Source organism: Helianthus annuus, chromosome 10, assembly GCF_002127325.2.
Source record: "Helianthus annuus cultivar XRQ/B chromosome 10, HanXRQr2.0-SUNRISE, whole genome shotgun sequence".
NCBI classification, from domain to species: domain Eukaryota; kingdom Viridiplantae; phylum Streptophyta; class Magnoliopsida; order Asterales; family Asteraceae; genus Helianthus; species Helianthus annuus.
This window is the reverse complement of record NC_035442.2, coordinates 62,425,044-62,432,460: the sequence shown is the minus strand read 5'-3', so window position 1 is coordinate 62,432,460 and position 7,417 is coordinate 62,425,044.

Sequence of the window (7,417 nt, the reverse complement as noted above, 5' to 3'; positions counted from 1 at the left end):
CGGACCGGGATGTGAAGGTCCTCAAAAACAAGAGAATCCCTCTTGTTCGAATACGTTGGAACTCCAAACGTGGCCCAGAGTACACCTGGGAACGCGAAGACAGGATGACAGAAAAGTACCCCCAGTTATTCGAAACCAATGCAACCACTGCTGAGGATGAAGCTACTACTTTGGAATTTCGGGACGAAATTCCAGATCAACGGGGGGAGGATGTGACACCCCAGGAAAACCAGTGAACGTTATAACTTACCTAGCTTCCTCAGTGAGTGCATACCAAATTTCGGGACGAAATTTCTAATTAGTTGGGGATAATGTGACAACTCGAACCTTAGACTTACTTTGTGTAACGTTACGTGCTTACGAGAACTGAATTATATGTTGGATTTAATGAACGCTATGTTATGAATGTGCGTTATGTGTGTATGTATGCTAATGGCCCGATTGCACAACACCACTTGTCCACACAAGCCTTCGGGCTTTACACTTGCTTGCGGATCACTAGGGAAGCCCAAGTGGGTTCGGCCCACTTCCCCTAACCGAATAACACTAATGGAGTTGTAACTATTCCCCACTTTTTACAAAACACACATCACACACAAGAACCTTTCTCTCTCTCGTTGCGTGGAGACCGACGGCACAAGAACCAACTCCCCATTCGGATCACATCCCTTTACTTGTAACCGGTTAGTATGATGATTATTGTTTGATGATGTTTGATATGCGTACTATATAGCCTAGCATGTTTGATCTAGGGTTCGTGATTAGCATGATTGATTATGAAAGAATCCTTGCTCGCATGATCTCTTGTGATTATAGTTAATAGTAAATCGGCTTTCATGTATTAATTTTATGGTTGTTGATGATGTGATAATCGGGTGCTAGTTCACAGGATTTGGATGTTTGTTTATATAAAAACCGGTTGATAGAATGGCTAGATGGTTGGTATGAACATTGTATGGTTCTTGATGAATTGTTTAAGTGTTGTTCATGTTGTTGTTCATACGTATTTAGTACTAGAAATCCTGTTTGATCGATAATTGCTTAAAAGAGAAACTGTTAATTGATGGTGATTAATTTGGAAACTGATAGTGATAATTGATTTGCATAAATGTTGTAACCGATCTGCTTGAAATCAGGAAAACTGTTACACACTTGGTTGCGACCCAGATTTGCGAGTCGAAACCTCACAATCACGACTCGAGACCACAACAGCACAAGCCGAGACCATGGTTGCGAGTCCCGTTGCGACTCGTAACCGGACCATGACGAGCCGAGATCACCTATTGCGACTCGTAACCAGCTGTTGCGACTCGTAACCCCTGTTGCGACTCGAGATCGCCGGTTGCGACTCGAGACCAGTATTGCACGTACACTGTTTTGGGCCTGCACTGTCACGGGCCCAATCATTCTGGGCTAAACATTTTGGACTTATGCATTTGACTGTCATGCGTTATGTTTTTGGGCTGTGTATACCATTGGACTTTTAATAGGGCCGGGTTATGTTGGGCCGAGACTAGAACGCACAAGCTATGCTCTTGACTGCTAAGTGTTACCATGTTCTATAAGTGCTCGAAACTTGTTAACTTGTATGTTTTATACGTGCATTACGTGAAGTCAAAACCTGACTTGTATAAACTGTGATAGGACGTGATTGACCATTTACTTGCTACCTGTACTCTTTGTGTATCTGCCGAGCAAACCAAGGTGAGTTCACACAGCCAAGGCATGGGATTCCCGGGTTGGGAATTGGGTTGGATATGTTGATATTGAAAGAGTTACTCGTACTTACGCAATCACTAGACTATAGACCATCGTCCTCAGGATAGTCAGGACACGTTACGTAAATCCTGCGTAACCCAGTATTTGCCATTTGTCTCCCGGGTCGGGAGGACACGTTACGTAAAGCCTACGTAACCCAATACCTTCTACTGTCTTCCGGGTCGGAAGGACACGCTGCGTAAAGCCTACGTAGCCACTCACGCGTACCACTGTCCTCGGGGAAGGGCACGTCACGTAAAGCCTACGTGACCCAGTACGTATTCCTGTTCTCGGTTTAAGAAGAACACATGGTTGCACTAGTCTAGTAAGTACCATAATGGGAATCCCCCATTATAAAGGATAAACGTGAGAATCCCTCACCAGTAGTATTTGCATGTATGGGAAACCCCCACTAGATGAACATATGCATTATTATACGAACTTACTTCTGTGAACTCGCTCAACTAGTTTGTTGATTATTTGCTGCATGCCTTGCAGGACCTTAGGTACTATGGAGCTTGCACAGGGAGGAGCAGGTCGTTGTGGGATTCGGATCATGAACGATATCTGAACTTATAACTGTTTTGAGTTTACATTACTATGCTTCCGCTACTTAAACAATGTTTGGTTTTGAAACATCAATCATGTTATGATGAACTACCTTAACTACTTTTATTATTATTAAATGCTATGTTTGATATGATTGATGGCTTGATCCTGGTCATGTCACGCCTCCAAGCGGTGGTACTCCGCGTGTGGGATTTTGGGGGTGTGACAGTTAACATGTGCTGCAAGGGTATATTGGGTATAGTGCACAGTGTTTTGTTGTTGTGGTCTAGGGTTTGAGCTAGGATGAATAATTATTGGACCAGTGGTTTGACTCCTACATTCCCTAGCAAAATGACCTAGCCTATTACACTTGTAGCACTTGATTTTTGACTTATACAACCCCACCCTTAAATTCCCATGAAGCCCTGGGAATTTTCTCCCTGTTCTTTTGTAGAATTTGCTTGTTCTAACACTAAGAAAAGCCAATTGATGCAAAATGTCCATCTCTTCTAAGTCAGTGGGATCAAAATGTTGCAAATCATTGAGTTCAAAACAGAAGTTATCTGACATCTGGTTTTCACTATTTGCAGTGAAAACATAATTTGCAGAGTGAGAATCAGAGTTGTTAAAGCCAGCAGTTATGTCAATAAAATGATCAAAACTCTGATCCTTACTGCTGCTACCAGATTCTTCCTGACCAAAAAGAGATGTGCTGCCAAATGAGTTTGATTTTGAGTTTGTCGATGCTTTAGGTAGATCGGGGGGTTTGATATCTTTCTGGGATCCTAAAGTGTTTGTTAAGACTTTGGTGTTTAAAGTAGATCGGTTCTTGTGGTCTCGGGGTACTTGAAACGAAACGGTCAGAAGGTATCTTTTTTAAACGTGTACTGTCCGCAAAAATTGGTTGATAAACGGGTGGTTTGGGAGGAAATTAAGTCGCTCGACATGGATGATAATGGGTTCTGGATTGTTGCGGGTGATTTTAACTATGTCAGAGATCGTATGGAGCGCAGAAACTCGAAGTTTAATGAAGCGGCTATGAAAGAGTTTAACGATTTCTTGGAAGATGTTGGCTTATACGAGTACTCTTTGAGGGGTCGAAATTTCACGTATCTTACAGGGAATAAGCTTAGTTGTATTGATCGGGTTTTTGTTTGCTGGCCTTTTTTCAACAAGTGGCCTAATGCGGAGTATAGAGTTCTGGACCGGGTTGAATCGGATCATAGCCCATTGTTGTTGAAGATTGAGACGCGGAATTTTGGCCCTAAGCCGTTTAGGTTTTATAACTCGTGGTTAAATAGAGAAGGATTGGATAAGGTGGTTGAGGAGGTTCTGTCGTCCACTTGCATGCATGGTTCGCCTAATGTGAGGTTGATGTCGAAGTTCAAGATTCTTAGATCGAAGATCAAGGAGTGGTATTCGCAGCAGAAAAACATGGAAATGGAGGAGCATAGTGGTCTGGTGGTTGACATTGGCGAGTTAGAATTAATTTTGGAAGACCGGGACTTAACTGAAGATGAAAGATGGGTTTATGAAGAAGCCTCTAACAGGTTGAAAGAGTTGGAAGCATATAAGGTCCGGGATTTGAAACAAAAAACTAGCGTTCAGTGGGCGAAAGAGGGCGATGAAAACTCTCGTTTCTTCCATGGTGTTATTAATGCTCGTAGAGGATCTAATTCCATCCCTGGGTTGTCCATTAACGGAGAGTGGGTTACGAAGCCAAAAGAAATCAAAAAGGAGGTGCTCAGGTTTTTTAAAGAGAAGTTTGTCGAAGATATCAAAGAATGACCCATTCTTAGAGTGCACGGTTTAAAGACTTTGTCTCCGAAAGCTGCTAAAGGTCTTGTGGCTCCTTTTTTAGAGAAAGAAATCAAAGAAGCAGTGTTTGAATGTGGGAGTGATAAAGCACTGGGTCCTGATGGGTTTAACTTTCGTTTTATTAAAAAAATTGGTCACTTTTTTCAGGTAATTTTGTGGATATTTTTAATAGTTTTGCTGAGACGAGGGTCATTAGTCGGGGAGTGGGGTCCTCGTTTCTCACTTTGGTTCCTAAAGTGAAGGACCCGGTGGACTTGCGGGAGTATCGGCCGATTAACTTGATTGGTGTTGTTAGCAAAGTTATCTCAAAAGTTCTAGCTAACCGTTTGAAAATGGTGATTGATAGTATTACATCGGAAACTCAATCGGCGTTTATAGCAGGGAGATATATTTTGGACGGGCCCCTTATCATTAGTGAAGTTCTATCTTGGGCTAAAAGAAGTGGGAAGGAGTTGTTCATGTTCAAGATCGACTTTGCAAAAGCGTATGATAATGTTAGTTGGGGATTTCTGATATCGGTCATGAGATAGATGAATTTTCCAATGATTTGGTGCGAGTGGATCAAGGGTGTCCTGGAGTCAGCTAGGTCGTCGGTTCTTGTTAATGGTTCCCCAACATGTTAGTGCATGCGTCTGTCGACTTCGTCTTGTATGGAGTCTTGTACTAAGAATGTTAGATCATGGCATGTAGTTTGAGATAATAAGTAATTTCGCATGAGAGGGTAATTCCGCTTGAAAGTGTCATGCATGTAATTCCGTGCGAAATTAGATTCCGCATGAATCTAATTTCGTTTGGAACCTGTTCAAGCGGAATTAGAACACTATATATACCCTTCAAGCGAAATCAGTTGTAACTTTCCGGCTCAAGTACCGAACTGCTGCCGAAGTGTCGTCTCGCTGTAAATCATTGTCAAATCAATCAAATCGACATTTAAAGTAATATTCTAGCTGAATTGAACTCATTACGTCTGTTTCTACCTTTCGTATTGAGCAAAAACTCTTATGATCAACTCGTTCGGGTCTGAGAACATCCTACAAGTGGTATCAGAGCTCAGGAGGAAGAGTTCATACCAATTCAACTGCAAATTCTGATTTCTACACCTTCTTTTTCAAATTAAACTTGCTTTTACGGTCAAAATGCTTTGAATTTTACATATCTTGTGTGCATTACTGTTTTAACAAACCCTAGAAAGTTTCAGAACTAAAATCGGCCAATAACTTGATCAATTTGACAAAATTCAGCTCGAGATGATAACATCATCATAATTCTACACAGAATTAAGGGTTGATTCCGCATCAGTTTGTAATTTCGTTTGAAAGTTCAAACGAAATTAGCTAATTCCGCACCAAAGTCGTAATTCCGTTTGAGTTGTTCCATGCGAAATTAGTAATTTCGCTTGAAGGTCTAATTCCGTTTGATAATTCCGCACGGAATTACAATTCCGTTTGAAAAGAGTGTCACTTCGAACGAAATTAGGGTAATTTCGTTCCAAAGTTATTTCGTTTGAACTGGGTAATTTCGTTTGAAAGGAATTTCGTTTGGAACTAATTTCGTTTGAACATACTGTTTGTGATATTTTGAAAAACCGAAACATGGAAGAGGAATTCTACAACGCGTTTGCTACTCCGATTACCATTACTCAGAAGAAATGTTGGAAAATGAAATGGGCACTATGCAGAAACCGCCTAAACTCATGAACATTGAAGAGTATAAGGGATGGGAAGAACGGTTTGAGAACTAGGTTCAAGCAAATTATTTGGATGCTTGGGAATGTATTGAAACGAAATATGTTAGACCGACGAATGATGATGAAGAGGAGATTGCTATTAAAGATCTTAGTGCGGATAAGAAAAAGAAATACAAAAATGAGAAAATGATGATCAGCTTATTGCAACAAGCTATGAAAGAAGATATTTTGGTCTTATGGCAACACAGTGGGAGTGCATATTCGATTTGGAAAGCGTTAAGATCTAAGTTTGTTGGAAGTCAAGAAATGATTAAGAACAAAAAATCGCTTCTGAAAAAAGAGTTTGATCTATTTCGCGGTCTGAAAAATGAAAGCACAAAGCAGATAATTGAAAGATATTGCAATTTGTTAGTAAACATGAAGAGGGTGAGCATCACAAAGGATAATGAAGAGTTGATTGAGAAACTGGCTGATGCATTGCCACATGAGACTTGGGGCACGTACTTGATGATGCTAAGAAATAAGAAAGGGTTTAATACTCTAACAATGAGTAAGTTCATTGAAAAACTTGAAGCTCAGGAGATGGAGCAAAAGAAGATTTCAAGAATGAAAGTTTTTGATGGTGAACAAGATATTGGGCCGTATTACAAAGCAGGGTTGAATGAAAAGACAGACATGTCACCAAAAGTTGAAACTGCATTCAACGCAAAAAGTTCATCGGGAAGTTCATCTAAAGGATCAAGCAGCAAAACGAGTGTTTTGTCATATCCGTCATTTGATCCAAACTTGACAGCAACTAAGAATGGCAAGAAGTTACAATGCAACATTGTATTGAATCTTGAAGATCATCAAGATTATTCAGAAGAAGTTGCAAAAAGTCACATGTCTTTGTTGGGAACTGTGTTGGAGTCGTATGGGAGTTTAGTAGCAGGTCGGATGGGGAATCCAATGTTGACCAAAGAGGATTACGATCAGATAGATGCTGAAGAGATGGAATTGATGGACATAAAATAGTGTTTGGCGAGTGTGTTTAGAAGAGCTAAGAAATTCAAACAGATCACAGGAAGAGATGATTTCCGTGATGCATGTGTTTCTACTTTAGGATTTCATAGATCTAAAGTTACTTGTTTTCGTTGCAGAGAAAAAGGACACTTCAAGAGGGAGTGCACAAACCGTGAAGCAAGTGGAGCTCAAAATCCGTTCAACAACAATGACTACTATCGGAAAGCGATCTATCATCAAGTTGCTCAACAATCACATCAACAAGAACCACAGGTGGCTCATGGTAAAAAGGTGATAGAGGATTCTTCAAAGAGAGCATGTTTGGTGAATCATGATGAAAAGAAATCGTCAACTGGATTCAGCTGGGACAAATATATTTCAGCTGACAGTAAGGCATGTCTGATAAATCAAGATAACGAAAAGTTACCTGAAGGGTTTAGTTGGGAAAATTTCAGCTGGGATGATTATTGCCCAGATAAAGAACTATTGAAAGCCAAAGCTTTTGTACCTCGAATTGAAGAAGATAGTGATAATGATGATTACTATGCAAAACGAATGGCAAAGCACTTGAAAATGATGGCAGAAAGTGACAGTAAGGATGAA